The following is an 18,670-nucleotide window of genomic DNA, read 5'->3' as shown; positions in this document are numbered from 1 at the left end:
AGAGTAGAGATACATAGGATTTAGTGTGTTATTCTTTTTACTTCTGTGTATGTTTGAAAAGTTCCATAACACAAAAATTCATTAAAGTTTATTCTAGTCCCATTAAAACTTTGAACTCACAACCAACATTTCTTAAAAATTAAACATCAGAAAAGTTAGACACAGATTTTTATAAAGAAAGATGAAACTGAAAAGAATTGTGTTATTTTCTACTTTGTTATTTTTGTTAGTTTTTAGAACAAGCTAGCATTATATACGGGGATGTAAGCATGAATGAGTGCAATTTAATCAAATTACATTTGATGACAGTTCAATAAACAAGCATTTCACTTAGGATGGGAAAAAAAAAGAGGTATCTTTTTTTAAGTTCACAGGCCCCTATTTAAGGATATATTTCTGTAATGACTAATCATTAAGAGAAACAATGGAGGGGGGAGATGAACTTAAGATCAAAGTTAAAAGTTCTTCTTAGACTTTTCTCTGGACACATTATATGTATTTTTTTGGTTTTTTGTTTGCTTGTTGAACTAGTGGTCCATATGCTTTGGAAAGTAACTTTACAGCCAGATCTGCTTTGTTTTCTCAAAACCATCCTTTCCGTTATCTGGGTGAATCAGATTTTAGAATTAAATAGTGATTTTTCTTTTTTTAGTTTTTTTTTTTAATGTTTATTTATTTTTGAGAGAGAGACAGAATATGAGTGGGGGAGGGGCAGAGAAAGAGGGAGACATAGAATCTGAAGCAGGCTCCAGGCTCTGAGCTGTCAGCATAGAGCCCAACGCAGGGCTCAAACTCATGAACCACGAGATCATGACCTGAGCTGAAGTTGGACACTTAACCAACTGAGCCACTCAGGGACACCTGTAATTTTTCTTTTTAATATTAAGTCATAAGTAAATTACTAATATCGAAGGCTGAGATACCTGAAAATCAAGAAGGAGGGATAGTATGAGATACACAAAAATGAGAATAATTGTTTAGAATTTTTTCAGTTTATTTATTTTCAGAGAGAAAGAAGTGGGGAGGGGCAGAGAGAGAGAGGGACAGAGAGAATCCCAAGCAGGCCCTGCACTGTCAGCACAGAGCCCAACATGGGACTCCATCTCACAAACCAAGAGATCATGATATGACCCAAGATCAAGAGTCAGATGCTTAACCAACTGAGCCACTGAGGCGCTCCTAGAATCTTAAAGTTATTGTACAATATCTCTTACAGCAATTCTCCCTCTAAACCAGTTCTTCCCTCAGTCATATTATTCAGTGCCCAGCACTGTGGGAAGTCAACAGTGAACAAAACAGTCAAAACTATTGCCCTCAGGGAGCGTATGTTTTCCTGGGGAGATACAATAAACAATCAATAAGTGAAATATATGGTATTTTACAAGGTGACAATTACTATAGAGGAAAAGAAAGTAGGGACGGGAGATCAAGAGGGTTGGAGGAAAAATTAATAAATATAACCACAGAGTGGTGGAGCAGTGACTATCTGCAGAAAAGTGCCCCAGGCAGAGGTAAACACAAAGTGAAGCCTCCTGCTGAGGGGCTGGAATGGTCAAGGAACAGCCTGGGGACCAGTGTGGCTGGAGAAAGGGAGAGAAGAGTAGATAAGGTCATAAATGTTGCTGATAGTATGTTTCAGTGGAACATTAGTCCTTTAGACAATTTGGAAAATACTATAGTCTCTGTTCCTTTTGCAGAATCACATCATCTGCACGTTACATGAACTAAGTCCTGCCAAAAGCAATCTGTTTAACATTTATAACCCATGCAATGGACTGAATATTTGTATTCCTCCCAAATTCATATGTTTTAATCCTAACACGCAGTGTGATGGTATTTGCTGGTGGGGACTCTGGGAAGTGATTAGGTCATGAGGACGGAGCCCCCATGACTGGGCTTAGTGCCACAACCCCAGAGGACTGTCTCACTCTTTCTGCCATGTTGGGGACACAGCCAGAAGACAGCCAGCCAGCTGTGAACCAAGAATCAGGCCCTCACCAGCACTGAATCTGCTGGCTCCTTGATCTTGGATTTTTGGCCTTCAGAACTGAGAAATAACTGCTTGCTGTGTAAGTCACCAGGATATCATAATAATTTGAACAGACCAAAACAACCCAACATTTCTCAAACTTTCCTGACCACAGATCTCTCCTACATCAAACACCTATTTTTGGGATACACATTTTGAGAAAGATTTTTCTAGCTTATAAACTCTTACAATAAAGTGGATTCTTCTTTGTATCTGGTTAAATACATTCTCAATAAATACTTGTTGAATGGATCAACCCTCATTAGGCCACAATTACCTAATGCACAAGCTTATTGTGCCTTAAAGGAAAATGCCAAACTAGTCATTTCCTTTAGGTCCTGTTTCCATGTGCAGTGGGTACATAAGCCTTCAGTCTCCTTTGGTAAACCTACTGGGCATTTTCCCTCCCCTGTCCTTTCCTGGGTGAGTAAGTTAGGAAGTCCAGCAGCCTGAATATACTCAGTTCAAGTGACTAGCAGATACTTCTGTGGCTCAGCCAATTCTGTCTTTACTACAGTCTTTTACTATAGTCTTTTACTCCAGTCTTTTTTTTTTCTTTTTTCAGAGAGAGCACGAGTTGGGGAGAGGGGCAGAGGGAGAGAGAGAAAGAGAGAGAGAGAATCGTAACCAGATTCCATGCTCAGCACAGAGCCTGATGCAGGGCTTGATCCCACACCCCTGGGATCAAGACCTGAGCTGGAATCAAGAGTCAGATGCTCAACTGACTGAGCCACTCAGGTGCCCTGTTTTTACCACATTCTTGACCTGAAGTATTAGATACTCTCCTGGTTATTAAAGAATAAGCCTATCATTGTTTCCCCAATTGGCTTAGTCCCTCCATCAGCAAGGGAGCCCCAGAGGGGAAAAGGAGGAAGTAATGGAATTTGGCAAAACCTCACACTAACAATAGGCACTCCTCATTCTTCTCCTTCAGGCACAGGTAATAGATAGTTAATTTATGTGTACCATATATCCACAGTTTAAATAATTAACAATAAACTAGAAGTGCTTTCAAGAGGCTTATGGAGTATATGTACTATTTCCATTTCTAAGGACATTACATTTATTTCTGAATAGTTAAGAAATTTACAAAATAACAGATACCAATTTAAGTTCTGAAGAATGACCTCTTGTTAAGATAGCAATAACTGCATGAATATCCTTTTTTTAAATTAATTTTATTTATTTATTTTTTAGACAGAGAGAGGACAAGAGGGGCAGAGAGAGAGAGAGAGGGAGAGAGAGAATCTTAAGCAGCCTCCATGCTCATCACGGAGCCGGATGTAGGGCTCAATCGCAGGACCCTGAGTTCATGACGTGAGCCGAAATCATGAGTTGGATACTAAACTGAATGAGATACCCAGGTACCCCAACTGCATGAATATTCTTAAAGCACTTAGTGCTAGCCCACACCTCCTTCGCTCACAACTGGTTATATATTTACTAAGACTATTCCATTGCCAACCATCTAGGGAATTCACATTTCCACAGGGGACTACACTCTTCAGCTGGTTTCATGTGTACATAGTTTGTAAAAAAAAAAAAAAAAAAAAAAAAAGGCATCAATTAGTATGGACTTCAGTAGCAAATATCATAGCTCTTAGCAATGTGTCACCTGTGTGACTTTTTTGTTTGTTTCAACCACAGAACTAAGAATATAAAGTTATGTATATGCTTGTATTGTGTGTGTATGTTTTATATATAAAACTAGGAAAGCATCAAGGCTTTTTGTATTGACTGTTCCCCGACCAGTCTTTTAAAATTTCTGACATAGGAGCCTTGTCTTCTACTAGAATTATTTCTAAATAAAAACAGGAATCTAAGTTTTCCTTCATCAATGTACTCCTCATAGAAATTTTCCTAGGTTCATGAAGTGGGACAGGGCATGTATGAGGATGTTGATCGATGGTTTGTGGTAGTGGAGAGTTGAAGATAACCTGGATGCTCATCATTTGGAGAATTAATGTTAAATGTAGTAGACACATGTAATGAATTACCACACAGTGGTGAGAAATACATGAAAATGTACTGTTAAGTGAAAAATGTGAGAAAGAGTACAATACTCCTTATGTAAATTAAAAGCACATACCTACAGACAGCACTACATACTTCTCAAAGTCCTATATCTATTCAAAGACATTTTTAAAACATTAAAAGTGACTGTCAGACATCCAGGGCTTGGATCAGCTGGGGTCCTCGGGCATCTTTCTCAGGCATCTTTCTTGGGCATATTTCTATGTAGTCTCTCTATATAGTCTTTCTTTTTATCTGGTTAAATAGTCTTTATAGTCTTTCCAGTGTGGTGACCTCAAGATGACCGGACTTCTTACAGAGTGTGCTTTCAGAGTTATATAGTACTGGTCCTCAAACTTTGTCATACAGCAGAATCTCAGGAGGGGTTTTAGAAACACGTATGTCTGAGATACACCCCAGAGTTTCTGGATTCAGTAGGTTGGGTCGTGGTCCAAGAGGTTGAATTTCTAACAAGTGCCCAGGTAATGCTGACATTGCTGATACTAGACTGACACTTTTTGAGAACCAAGCTATAGAGGAAAGCATCTGAAAGCTCAGGGAGATAGGACTCTTGAAATGCTTTGAGCATATTCAATATTTTCAGCCATCTCCTAACCATACCCCTCCAAGAGGCCTCAAGGTCCCCCTTGTCACCAAGGCATTAAGAAATGCATTGAGAAGGGGGCATCGCCATCTTCCATAGCCCTAGGGTAGATATCCTGAGCAAACCATAGATGATGGCAGAAGTTGCTTCAGTGGATTGGGTTCCCTGATCTCAGTGACAAAAAGTAGAATTCCAAAGTAGTAGATGCTGGTGATGCCATCACAAGTACTTGAACCAACACATTAAATTCAGAATTCCATGTGAGCACACCATGGCAAAGAATTCAGCCCAATCAAGCCTTCTAGTTCATCCTCCTTGAGTGAATGCCATTAGAACTCATTCCCATAAATGTTCCTCACACTTCTGACAATAGAATTTGGTGAGGTACTATAACTGTTGCAGCAGAAATTATGTCCTGATATTTTTTTATCTGGACGGTGTTGTGATATAACTCTTATATGCAAACACAGGGACAATAAAAAATAGTGAGGTGATAGGTCCTAACAAGAATCTGTATCAGTTTGTGCAACAGATGCCTAAGGTGCAGTCATTGAAAGACTTTGATGCAAAATTAGGCAGATTTCCTGAAGAGCAGGATAGGACTCCTCTGCCAAAGGAAATTCTCAAAGATTGGAGGATTTATATCTCTCAGCTTCACACGTATCTGCCCAAATATCTATATCAACCCCCTTCTTGCCAGCACCCTTACTTTAATATGAGAGATCAAGTAGAACAGAGCATTTCATTGATGTTGCAACTCTGCAGGCCTTCTAATCAGGCCTTGGGGCTCAGGTTCAGCCATATTTACTCTGCAACCTACAGGAGAGGAAGGACTCTTTCAAAGTTGTCATGGAGGCTTTTTGATTCTCCATGCATGTTCTCAGCTGGACATTCATAGTTTTCACTCCTCCTTCTCCTTATGTACACCATCTAGGAGAGAAGAAGTCAGCTAATGCTACTATCTTTATTATCATTATTGATCATACATGATACCATTTTCTTCGTAGTGATAGCTAAGATAGAGTAGCAGTTATGTGGAGCTGAGACCAAAGATCTGGATACTCTGGCAGTGGCTACAGACAGCAGTGTTGCTATCTGGGAATTGAACCTTGACCTAGCCAGGTGGGGAAGGGAAGCTGGGAAGCCTGGGACTCTGTGATGAGGCCAGTCTGTACCATGAGGAGCTGAAATGATACCATGTTAGGGACATCATCTGAACAGAAGCAAACCCTTTCCACAGGAAATCTTCCACACTCCCCAAATTAGATCCACAGGATTCCCACCTATTAGGATCAATCAGTGGGATTATAATGCAAGAACATCATATGAGAAAACAAACTACAATGTAACGCCAACAAACAACAGATTTTGAACCCAAGGATTACAGATATTAGAATTTTATTAAGTCTAGAATATGAAGTAGTTATGCAAAGAAGGTCTAAAAAATGAAGAATGACAAATATGATCAACCAAACAGTGGCATTTTTAAATAACTTGTAGAAACTGAAAATATATTTGTTGAAAAAAAGACCTCAATTAATTATTAAATAGCAGATTGTATACAACTGAAAAGCACCTGAGGACTAGCTACTGACTGAGATCGATGCAAACAAAGTGTTCAGAGTTCATCATAGAAAAACAGGAGAGAAACATGAACAGGACTATGATCGTTCATTTTATGTGTCAGCTTGGCTGGGCTGCAGTACTCAGATATTTGGTTAGACATTATTCTAGGTGTGTCTGTGAAGGTAGTTTTTAGATCAGATTAACATTTATATCAGTAGACTTTTAATAAAGCATAACATTGGTGGGTTTTATCCAAACAGTTGAAGGCCTTGATAGAAAAAACTGACCTCCTTGATGAAGAGGGAATTCTGCCAGCAGACGGCCTTTGGACTCCAACTACAACTCTTCCCTGGGTCACCAGCTTGCTTACCCACCCTACAGATTTTGGACTCTTCAAGCTTCCCTCTCCCTCACTTTCTCTCTCTCTCTTTCTCTCTCTCTCCTACCTCCCCATCAGGTGTGTGTGTGGGTGTGGGTGTGGGTGTGGGTCTGGGTGTGTACACCTCCTATGGGTTCTGTTACTCTAGAGAATCTTGACTAATAAAAGGACACTAAAGAATTAGGAGAGTAGGGGCACCTGGGTGGCTCAGTCAGTTAAGCATCTGACTTAAGCTCAGGTCATGATCTCGTGGTTTGTGAGTTCAAGCCCTGCATTGGGCTCTGTGCTGGCAGCTCAGAGCCTGGAGCCTGCTTCAGATTCTGTGTCTCCCTCTCTCTCTCTGCCCCTCCACTGTTTGTACTCTCTCTCCCCCTCTCTCTCAAAAATAAGTAAACATTAAAAAATTTTTAAAGAATTGGGAGAGTTAAATGAGAGAGCTTAACATATATAAAATGAGAGTCTTAGAAGAGAAATTAGTAGAAATACATGGTAGTAAAATTACAGAACACTAAAAACAAAGAGAAGATCTTTAAAAAGCAGAATTAAAAGGAACACAAAGGAACAGCGATTAGAAAGACACATACTTCTCAATAGCAACAAAGGATTCTGAAGACAGTGGAATAATATCATAGTGGTGAGAGGAAATAACCAACCTCAAAATTGGTACCTAGCAAAACTATTTCTTTAAGAATGCAAGTGAGGAGCACTTGGGTGGCTTAGTCGGTTGAGTGTCTGGCTCTTGATTTCAGCTCAGATCATGATCCCAGAATCTTGGGGTCAAGCCCCATGTCAGGCTCCATGCTGAGCGTTGAGCCTGCTTGAGATTCTCTTCTTCTCTCCTTTTGCCCCTCTCCCAGTATCTCTCTCTAAAATTAAAAAAAAAAAAAAAAATTAAAAAAAGAATGCAAGTGAAATAAAGACATTTGCAAATAAGCAAAATCTGATAACTTCCTACTAAAGGTGCTACTAGAAGATGTAATTTGGGAAGAAGGAAAATGATACTACAAGAGGGGTCTAAGATTCTGGAAAGGGTGGTAAATTAATAAAATGATAAACATAAATATAAATCCAAACAAAAATTTTCTCTATAAAATAATGATGATACTTTCTTTTAAAAAAATTTTTTTTTGTAACATTTTACTTTAGTTTTTGAGAGACAGAGAGCAACAGAGTATGAGCAGGGAGGAGCAGAAAGAGAGAGGGAGACACAGAATCCAAAGCAGGCTCCAGGCTCCTAGCTGTCAGCACCGAACCCAATGTGGGGCTCAAACTCATGAACCATGAGATCATGACCTCAGCCAGAGTCAGACACTTAATCAGCTGAGCCACCCAGGCACCCCTAATGATGATAGTTTCTAATTTTAAATGCTTAAAAAAAAAAAAAAAAGAACTAAAATGCTGGACTATATTAGTATACCAGACAGGGAAGTGATTGGAGTTGGTGTGATAAGGTCTTTGTGTGTACAGGAGGGAGGCACATTGCTCTTATCATAAAAAGGGTAAGTAGGGGCACCTGGGTGGCTCAATCAGTTGGGCGACCGACTTTGGCTCAGATCATGATCTCACAGCTCGTGAGTTTGAGCCCCGCGTTGGGCTCTGTGCTGACAGCTCAGAGCCTGGAGCCTACTTCAGATTCTGTGCCTATCTCTCTGCCCCTAACCCACTTGCATTCTGTCTCTGTCTCTCAAAAATAAATAAACATTTAAAAAAATTTTTAAAAAAGAAGGATAAGTAATTATTTTTCAGAGACAAACACTAAATGAATGAAAATAATGTATAAATTCAGCATATGTGGAGGAGGAAGATGGAATAAGAAAAAAGCAAAAATAAATAATTCCTAACAACTAAAATCAGTCTGTCCAAAACAAATAAGGACAAAACTAGAAGCACAGAAGTGGAACAAAAATAGATGTCAAAAAATTAAGATGTAAAGATAAATCCCAATATACCAATTATCGTAACAAAAAAATGTAAGTGGTTTAAATCCAATAGCTGAAATATCTCTTTCTCTCGGTGCTCTTTATATCCCTATAGACTTATGGATTTTATTTATCGAATACATTGTAATTAATTATATCCTCATTTTTTTTTTTGGTGCTCAAATTATCCCAAAATTTGGCCTATGGGAGTTTCTTCTGGCTGACTTTTGTATCTTTTTGACATCATCCAATTAGTCTTTGAGTGTTTGCCTGCTTTCTGTCATAAGAAAAAGGGAAAAGTCAAAAGAAAGTACTGCTTTACAGAAGAATGCAGGCTAACAAATGCAGTACTATAGCATTAGAATAATCATCATTTTGTGATTCCCAATGTATTATCTGATAAGGGGAAAAATTATAAAAACCATTACATATTGGTGAGGAAAAATATATTCTCAGAGGGCAAAATTTCATCCCACTGATCATCTAGTAGTGAACAGAAAATGTGGGTTCATCATGGAGATTTCCAGGAGATAGTAAGAACTAACTTGTCATTCATTAGTTGTGTCATACCTGGTGCAGTCAGATCATCAGTATACTGTATCACCTATGAAGAAGTCCTACCAATAATGTTTAATCTGATTCTAATTAAGCATTAAGACACAACTTCTGGGGGAGCCTGACTGGCACAGTCAATTGAGCATCCTTCTTGGCTCAGGTCATGGTCTCATGGTTCCTGAGTTACTGTCCCACATTGGGCTCTCTGCTGTCAGAGGGGAGCCCACTTCATATCCTCTGTTCCCCTCTCTCTCTCTGTGCACCTGCCCTGCTCATGCGCTCTCTCTCTCTCAATAATAAATAAACATACAAAATTTAAAAAATAAAAAGACACAACTTCTGGCCATCCTCCTGCCCCACACCCACCCCCACATCAGCAATGGTTGATTACTTCTACAGACCAACTCTCACTCTCCAGCAATGGTGAACCACTTCTAGAGACCACACCTATCATGCCCACACCTTTTGCACTGGCAGGTATTTCTAACAGACTAGCTCTGATCACACCCTCTCATAAATTGCTTCACCACTGGAAGGCTTTTGAAGAGGACTTTCCCTCTGAAGAGGTCTGAATCTCAGCCTTGGCAGTGAGAGGTTGGGGGGGCTAAGCACCTGCTACTTCTGGACTTCTCACTTTCATCTTTCACTTCTTTTAGTAGATAACTACCTTCTTCTACTTAATAATTCTTTATATTAAATTTTCCTTGTTCAAATAATTGGTGTGATTTCTCTTCCTGGAAGTACCCTGACTTATGATACCATATAAGAAACAAGAGCAGTATTCATAATACACGAATGACCCCTACAAATCAACGTGAAAAAATACAATATAACAGAAAAATCAACAAAAAGTGTATATAGGCTTTTCATAGAAGAATAAAATTAATGTCCAATAAGCATACAAAACATAAAAAATGTCCATTTCATTAGCATGTCACTTCACAGTGATGTTGGAGAGATGTTAGATGCATGGAAACATATGTCACTGGTGAGAGGCAGTCCAATTTGGCAATATCTCTAAAAGTTGAACATTGTTATAGCAGGTGGCCCAGTAGTCTCACTCCTGACTATGTACCCAAGAGAAGCTCTGGGCATATGCCCACCAGGAGACACAAGAAGTCTCCTACCTCAGTATTCATAATAGAAGGTAGGGAAGAAAAGGAAAAAAACAAATGTCCATAGGGATAGCAGCAGCATGGATGAATAAATTGTGGTGCATTCACATAACTGAATATCACAAAGATGTTAATATGAACTCTGAAAAATGCAACACAATTGATTACTTTTGGAGATACAATATTGAGTGAAGAAAGCAAGTCCAAGAAGATCGCTTACAATATACTACTATGAGCATTTTAAAGTTCAAAAACAAGCAAAACTGAACAATGTATCATTAAGCATCAGAGACATATGTGTTAAAACTGCATTAAGCACATAATATACATTGAATTACATGTCAAATAATGTATTTTTTTAAAAATAATAAAGAGACATATAACAACGCTCTACATAAGGCTGTGATAAACAGAATGAGTCACACACACACGATACTCTGCCCAGAAACGTAAAGAGAGTCAGTAGTAATAAGTGACAATGATGGTGTGAGTCATGGAACTAGACTGAACTAGATTCTTTTTTACCAAATCCATAAGCAAAAATCTGAAAATGATAAATTAGCAAGAAACACATCAGCATTTTATTTTGAGATAAAGGCGGAAAGGAGTGCAAGAGGACTGGGGAAACATTAACATAGTTGTAGAGTGGGATACAAGGAGGGGCCAAGGCTTGTTACCCTTCATCCTCGTCCTTCCGTGGGTTTGTTTTTCTTTTTAAAAATAACTTTGTTTATGTATGGGCCTTAATAAAACATTTTTAATTGTGTAAAAAAAAAATTAGAAAACCATGAAAGAAATGCTTGGGATTAGAGTGTAGACAGCCTGGGGATGGGAGTTGGAGTCCTGGAGATCAGGAGCACCGGGCGCTGGAAGACTTGGATTCTAATCCGGACTCTGCCACCAAAGGGTTGGGTTCCTTTGGTAAGCAATTAAACTTTCTGGTGAGACCACCTCATCAGTACAATGTGAGAGTTTGACTAGGTCATCATTAAAGTCCATTCCAGTTCTAAAATTCAATTGTTCTACTATTATTCAAAGTAGCATGATAAATCTGACCATAATGTTATCTTTGTTAATGTTTATTTATTTTTGAGAGAGAGAGAAAGACGGTGAGAGAGAGAGAGAGCGCACACGTGCGTATGCGCCCACACAGAGGGAGAAGGGCACAGAGAATTGATTTGGGCTCAGACTAGTGAAACCTGAATCATGACCTGAGCTGAAGTCAGAGACTTAACCGACTGAGTCACCCAGCATCCCCCCTCGTAATGTTATTATCTTTTAGTGAGCACTCACACGGGCCCTTCAACACCATCTCTGTTAGACTTTCCATGCCTGTGGCCATGGGAACATTTGCTGAGAAAAAGTCCCTTTACACTGGGGATCTCCCAAAAGTAATGGGAGACAGCTCCCCTTGTGTTCTCTGCTGTAAGGCCTGTCAAAGAAGTTTGTTCTTGGGACAGGAAGGAAGGAGGGCTTGGAGAAGCAGAGTGCTGCACGTAAGTCTACTTCTCTTCAATCTCCCTGACTCAATATTAGAACTCTTTTATCTTGCTGGAGGAACAATTTAGTTGCCTGTTCCACACCTCTTCTGCTTCACACCTGGATTGTACACTTTGAAATTCAAGGCTTAAGAAAATAGCACATCCTACATTAAGGTTTTTCTTCTTTCTTAAGGTCTTCTCCTTTCTTAAGGTTCTGGAGGATCTACCTACTCTGAAATCACTACCCCACAAGAGCAATGGTCTCAGGGGAGAGAGTCTGTCAGCCTGGAGGAGTGAGTGCACCCAGATACCAGGTGAATCCTCACTCTTGCTGAGCCAAAGAGACTGAGGCACAAGTAATCCCATTATTGACACTTCAACAGTACTCTCCAGGCTCCACTTTTGGTCCATCTTTTAGACCTATTTTCATTTGAATTTTCCTAACAACAAAACAAAACAAAAGCACTCATGGTAATTCTTGATTCTCAAAGAAAATTGAGGGTTTGAATTTTAAAATTGAAGTTAATCTTTTATATCAGTATTCCTGGTGAATCATCTGCCACAAACCATGTACTGTACTACTTATTGGTTATGTTTATCATTCTATTCTGTATCCTTACAGGCCCTGGGTACCAATAAAACAAAATTATACCACTCAGAATCACTCTGGGCAATTTTAACTCAGCCTTCTAGGATATTTTGTTGTTTGGGTTGTTGTTTTCATATTTCTAATCCCATTAGAAGTTGTGATTAAGTGTGCCTGTCTAGCTTCTATTTCTTTTTTATAACCATGTCACCTAGAGTGGCTTTTATGATATATTTTTCCCAGTGAAATTTAATTATATGAGCTCATGGTTATAGTTTAGAGAAAGCTTATATGAGTGACTAACTTCAACCAAACTACACGAGAGTCATAAATCCCTACAGCCTATGCTTGGGTTATGAGAGAAAAATTCATGGCAAGTTGTTTTTGTAGTTCATCCAGATTGTAGTTGATTTTGTCAAGTCTACCGCACATGCAATTGCAAGATGATAAGGATCTATTATTTTGAAAGTGAAGCCATCATGGTTTTGATTTCACTTCATTTAACGCAAGTATTTATCAGACGCTTGTTTTGTGCGAAGGATTGTGGGCACTGTCAGGGTACCAAAATGAGTAAAACAGAATGGCTGCTTTCCAACATGGGAAGCTTTCTTCTAAAGCAGATGAAAACAAATGCTATAGAGTAACAAAACCAAATATGGCGGCAGCATGGAAGGAGAGAGGCTTCATTTCACCCCAGGGATTTTGGTAGGCTTTTGGGAGGAAATAAGATTCGACTGCATCCTTGAAGAATTGATAAGAACTTCAGAGGAGGATATGTACATGAGATAAACACAGACTTCAACAAAGAGAGTTAATAGTCTTAGTATAGAAATAACATATATACCATACAATTCATAACGTGTATCACAAATATAGCAAAAGATTACCATCTTCAATATATATGTTAAGAAAAACTCTAAAACCCCCAATAGAAAAGCAAGTAAAAAGATATATTTACAGAAGAAAAAATGTACATGATTAATAAACATAAGAAATATGCTCAAGCTCATTCCTAACCAAGGAAATGCAAATTCAAACAATTGCAATTTTTTAAGCATTTCAAATTACAAAGAGTTTTAGAAGATACTGTTGAGGACATACAAGATATAATAAAATGGGCATTCTTGCATAAACTGCTATAACTTTTCTAGAAAACAATTTCATAATATAAATTAAGAGCCACAGAAAGTTTATATCTTCTGTCCCCCCAAATAATTCCACATCTACGGTTCTGTCATGAGGAAATAATTGAAGTATGTCTAAGGTTTATGTGCAATGATTTTCACATAAAAATATCCCTAAAAAGGCAGAATGGTTAAGTTATGCTATACATTTCTGATGAATTATCAACTCATACAAAATGATGTTTGGGAAGAATTTTTAAGGACACAAAAAAAGGCTGATGATTTATTATTGAGTGAATAAAATAGGATACAAAATAGTATCTACAGTATATTTCCAGCATATATCTTGGAATACACATGAGAGAGAGAAAAAGAGAAAGAGAGAGAGAAAGAATATACAGAAATGAACCAGAGTGGTTATAATAGTTATTTCTGGATGAAATTGGATTTGTTTTCTTCTCTACATTTTATTTTCCATTTTCCTCAATTGAGCACATAATGCTTTTATCATTAGGAAAAATAACTTTTTCAAATGAATTCAGAGCCCTTCTAACCTTTTGCCTTCCAACAAACTGTGCAAACAAAGCCACATGTCTGTGACAGTGCTGGTTTCCACCTTGGAATGAACGTTACCTTTGCAAAGCTTTCAGCATTCATAGCACTTACCCAAATCAAATCCAAATCTGCCCTCTGCTGCTTCTACTTCACAGAAATTTCTCTCAAGGCAAGACCCCTAAATTATCATCAGAGTTACTTTACTACTCCACACCCTAGGCCTTTTATTGGAGAATTAACACAAAAAAGAAAAAAATGGGACTTCGATATCACTTTATAGCCAGGAATTACCTCAGCCAAAACCTTTTTTCTTTAAATTCCAATCTTCCATTTGTGCAAAACAGATCAGTTGCTTATATAAATCTGAGTTTCCTATATCCAGTCTATTTAGAAGGAGAGATATCTGAAATCTGTGACCCATGCACTGAAGTTTGGCCCTATCCAAATAAACCTTCATCATATATAAACACTAACCCTTTTAAACCAGAATTAAAGAATGATGGGTAGGGAGTAATTCCCTATATTTGAGGGAATCCCATAAATCTAGAGTAATCTTATTCACTCTCAGTATTTCTGTTAGATTCCATAAGACCAAAAAAAGTGCAGATGTTGGATTACAAAGTGTGAAAGAAAGAAAGAAAGAAAGAAAGAAAGAAAGAAAGAAAGAAAGAAAGAAAGAGAAAGAAAGAAAGAAAGAAAGAAAGAAAGAAAGAAAGAAAGAAAGAAAGAAAGAAAGAAAGAAAAGAAAAGAAGGGGGGGCACCTGGGTGACTCAGTCAGTTGAGCATCCAACTTCAGCTCAGGTCATGATCTCACAGTTCATGAGTTCAAGCCCTGCGTCGGAGGGCTGACGGCTCGGAGCCTAGAACATACTTTGGATTCTGTGTCTCCCTCTCTCTCTGCCTCTCCCCCACTCGTGCCCCATCTCTCTCTCTCTCACTCTCTGTCTGTCTGTCTCTCTCTCTGTCAAAAATAAACATTAAAAATTTTTTTAAAAGATACACCCTTCATGGAGAAGGGTGTATTACCTTCACAGAAAACAAGAGCAGGTGCATTGTTAGTGTTTGGACAGAGGCCAATATTGGCTAAAACTACATAGCTGGTAAGAAACCCAGTCCAAAACCTCAAACATGAAGTCAAAGTCACCTAATTTTCATTAATTCGATCCATGTTCTGCCACAGAACCTATCTCACTGGAGGTCAGTTCTACTTGGGTCATTAATTCCATCCCAGAGCTTCATCAGAAAACAGAAATGTTTTCATCAGAAAACATTCATGATACCTGGAGGAAGAAGTCCTCTAATACCCCTTTTATCAAGGTTGCTGCAGGCATCTTTATTAATCATGTCTGACATGATCTGTTAGTCTCTTTGATTGTATGCCTGGAGTAAGACACAGGAGTCTCCCAGGAGGCTGGCAGCTGCGGTACTGATGACCTCACCTCCATAGGTTCACCTTGCAGCCAGCCCAGGAACTACCCAGAAGCTCTGAGCCCCTCCTATTCCCTGCTCTCAGGGGAACCTCATTCCAGGCTGAAGAAGTTCCTTCTTGTCTGGGCTTATCCATGCCACTCTGCTTCTTTCCCCAAACACTACACTCCCTCTTGTATTTTCACAATGAGCCATGAAGACCCATTATACCCAGAGCCTAAATCTTAAAATCTTAAAACTAGTTTCTCCTTCCTTGGTGGCAGGAAGGGTTGACTCTCTAGATTCTCCTGGATGCTGAAGGAATATTTCAATGTATGTTTCTAGGGCATCAACAAGAAAACAAAATAATAGGAATATGAAGTGTCCAAATTGAACAAGTCTGAACATTCACATCCCACACTCTCCACGTTTATTTTCTCAAGTCATTTGTGTGTATGTGCCTCACAATCAAATTATACCAGTTACACATTATTTTCATCCACTCATTCTTTTTTCTTCCTCAAACTGTTTTCAGGTGCCTGAAATACACACACTTTCACACCTCTTCTCTGTTTTACCAGTTGAAGCAACTTCGAGAAGAGATATTCCTTTATATTTTACCCATGTAAATCTTACCTTGTTTCTTTTCAAGTTATTCTAAATTCTTGATGTCGCTCTACTTCCATTCACTACTTCTAGTTTCTTTTGATCATCTTATGGAGTTGGGAAGTGCTGTCAGGATAGGAGGTCTAGTAGGGATGACGTCTTCCTGTCAGTATCCTGCCCTACAAGTCCTTCTTGAAATGCCCCAATATTCTGTTCTACACAAGTGATGAACTCCCTGAGTCAAAGAGAACAATGAGTTAATGGAGGTATGCACCCTCTCACACCCTAACAAGATTGTGCCTTCTTGCAGTAACTTTGTGACCTCTTCCTACCATTAGATAACTTCCATTCCCCTCTGGGTGCTGAGGACTGACTGGCCTGAGAAATGTCCCCATGAGGACATTCATCATTCAACCTTGAAAGACAAACAAATTTTGGCATTTCAGTGTTTCCAATACACTTCTTTCTACAGAAGGTATGTCATGAATGACACTTTTAAGGCTTTCTAGCTTTTCATATTATTTATGGTATTAGTGAAGGCAACTGTTGCTGTAACAGAAACCAACTCAAGGGCAGGACAGAAGCCAAGAATCCGCAAGCACACATGAATCTCTCTCATTCTCTTCTGGGCTTCTTCAGTGCATCTGCTGGTTTCTTGCCTCTTGGTACTACGTCCCTGGGTCTTTCATTTTTCCATTCATGGAGCAGCCCCCACTTACAAACAGCTGCTTCCTGTTTTTGCTGTTGTTGTTATTGTTGGCTTTACTAGCAGAATCTAAGTGGGTTTTTTTTAATGTTTATTTATTTTTGAGAGACAGAGCGCGTGCAATTGGGGGAGGGCAGAAACAGAGGGAGACACAGAATCTGAAGCAGGCTCCAGGCTCCGAGCTGTTAGCACAGAGCCTGATCTGGGGCTCGAACTCATGAACTGTGAGATCATGACCTGAGCTGAAGTCAGATGCTTAACTGACTGAGCCACCCAAGCGCCCCTAACTGGTTATTTTTAAAGATTCTTGCTTAATTTCCACAATATTCAGAAACACTTGGTTTATTAAACCAACCTAGAGTCCAAGTTTTGAATCTGAAATAATTTTTCCCTTTTTTTCACCTGTTAAGATTTTTTAAATAAAAACTTAAAAACGAAACAAACCCTCAAATGCAGTAGCAGTATGCTTGGATTTGTTTCACCCATACTGAGTTTTAAGCAAACAACATAGCTCTTCTCAGGCCTACTCCACTCTGGCTTAAATGGAGATGACTTATTTCACCATTATTAAAGAAGTGAAAAGATCCTAACTAGATAGGATGGGGTATAGCTTTGATTGGCACTTCTAATTTAGTTCAAGGAACCCAAACAGCTGAATCAAAGGTAGACCAACTCTCCATTAAAGGCAAGTGTCCTCCCTCCAGCCAAAGCCAGCCAGCCCAAGTGAGGAGGAGGAGGAGGAGGAAGATGCCTGGAGCAGGAAGTTACAATCTGGGGGGCTCTGGGCAAAATCTTAGGGAGGATTATTTTTCTTCCTCATATTCAACTACTGTGTTCCCAGCCTCTCTTTGTTTCTTTCAGTCACGTCTAAATCTGAAAGATGCTTTGGGGCCTGGAATTTAAATTTACCCTAAATTTCCTAATGAGTTTTGCTTAGACTGAAGCATACGTGTTGATGCTTAGCATGATAATGAAGACATAATCATTAATTGGAGGAGAACACAGGTAAAATGCTTTATGTTGAAAGAGATGAGGGAAGAGAGTCTGGATACTGTGTGAAGAGACCAAGGGTATGATCTGGAATGTGAGGTTAAAATACAGCCTGAGAGGGCTTCCGCCCAAACCCAGAAAGTGTCCCCATTTCTGCTAAAGAAATACATCCAAGCAGTTCTTTTGCATCCTACATGAGGTTCCGAAAGAGGGATGGCTTTGCTGTAGTTCACAAATAATTTGAAATGTAAATGCCTTCTCTGAAACACTGTGTTTCTATCATCACCCATTTCCCATTAATGCAACCATGGTTTCCACGACAAGTATTCACAGACTTCTCAACTAGTGAACAAGCCTCTCATTCTTGCTGTGTTGCAGGTTGGGAGGCTGCTGTAGCTGGTGGTTAGGTTCGTAGGCTCTGGAACCAGACCACCTGATTTGTCCTGCTGGCCCCTCCATGTAAGCAGGGCAAGTTACTAAACTTTCTGTGCAATAGTCTTGTCTTCTGAAAAGTGGGAATAAGAGTAACAATGCCCAATTCACAGGAGGTTCAAAGAACTTCAACAAACATTTTTCAGACAAGTGCCTAGCAAACTCTAAATTCTTGCTGCTCATAAATATTGCTAGAAATTATCTCACAAAAATCAATGAACTTTTACATACATGAGGAAAATTTAAAGTTTGACAGTATAGAAAAAAATTATAAATCTTGATTTTAAAAGTAAAAATCACCTTTTACAAGTTGCTTTGTGGCCCAAATCTGGTAAGAGTTAATGTCTGAATTACATTTAGGGCTCTCATAAAGAAACAGTAACCCTTGCCTTGTTTTCAAGGTCAGTGTATTTTAGAGAAATAAACCTCTTGGCGTCAGTCTGAAGGGGAACAGAATATGCTCCCCCCCCCCCAAATATGTCACTTTGGCATATCAATTATTTTGAATTAAAGTTACTTAAGAAATAGCTGGTTACAGAAGGACATTCTGACCTCCTTTGTCCTCTGAAAACAGGAAATAATATCCCAAGTGAAAGTTACCT

At 39.0% G+C, this 18,670-nt stretch overlaps 1 long non-coding RNA gene across 2 annotated transcripts in view; it reads left to right on the top strand.

Annotated features, from left to right (window-relative positions):
• LOC109263441 (uncharacterized) overlaps positions 1–18,670 on the top strand; it is a 52,707-nt gene that overhangs the window by 10,663 nt on the left and 23,374 nt on the right. For both annotated transcript variants that reach the window (XR_002078212.2, XR_008422948.1), the window contains exon 2: positions 11,855–12,017. This is a non-coding gene — a long non-coding RNA (uncharacterized LOC109263441). The remainder of the gene's footprint in view (positions 1–11,854; positions 12,018–18,670) is intronic.

Source organism: Panthera pardus, unplaced genomic scaffold (genome assembly GCF_024362965.1).
Source record: "Panthera pardus isolate Hobbes unplaced genomic scaffold, ASM2436296v1 HiC_scaffold_17, whole genome shotgun sequence".
NCBI classification, from domain to species: domain Eukaryota; kingdom Metazoa; phylum Chordata; class Mammalia; order Carnivora; family Felidae; genus Panthera; species Panthera pardus.
Note: the sequence above shows the minus strand (reverse complement) of the source record. Positions and strands in the feature narration are given on the sequence as shown.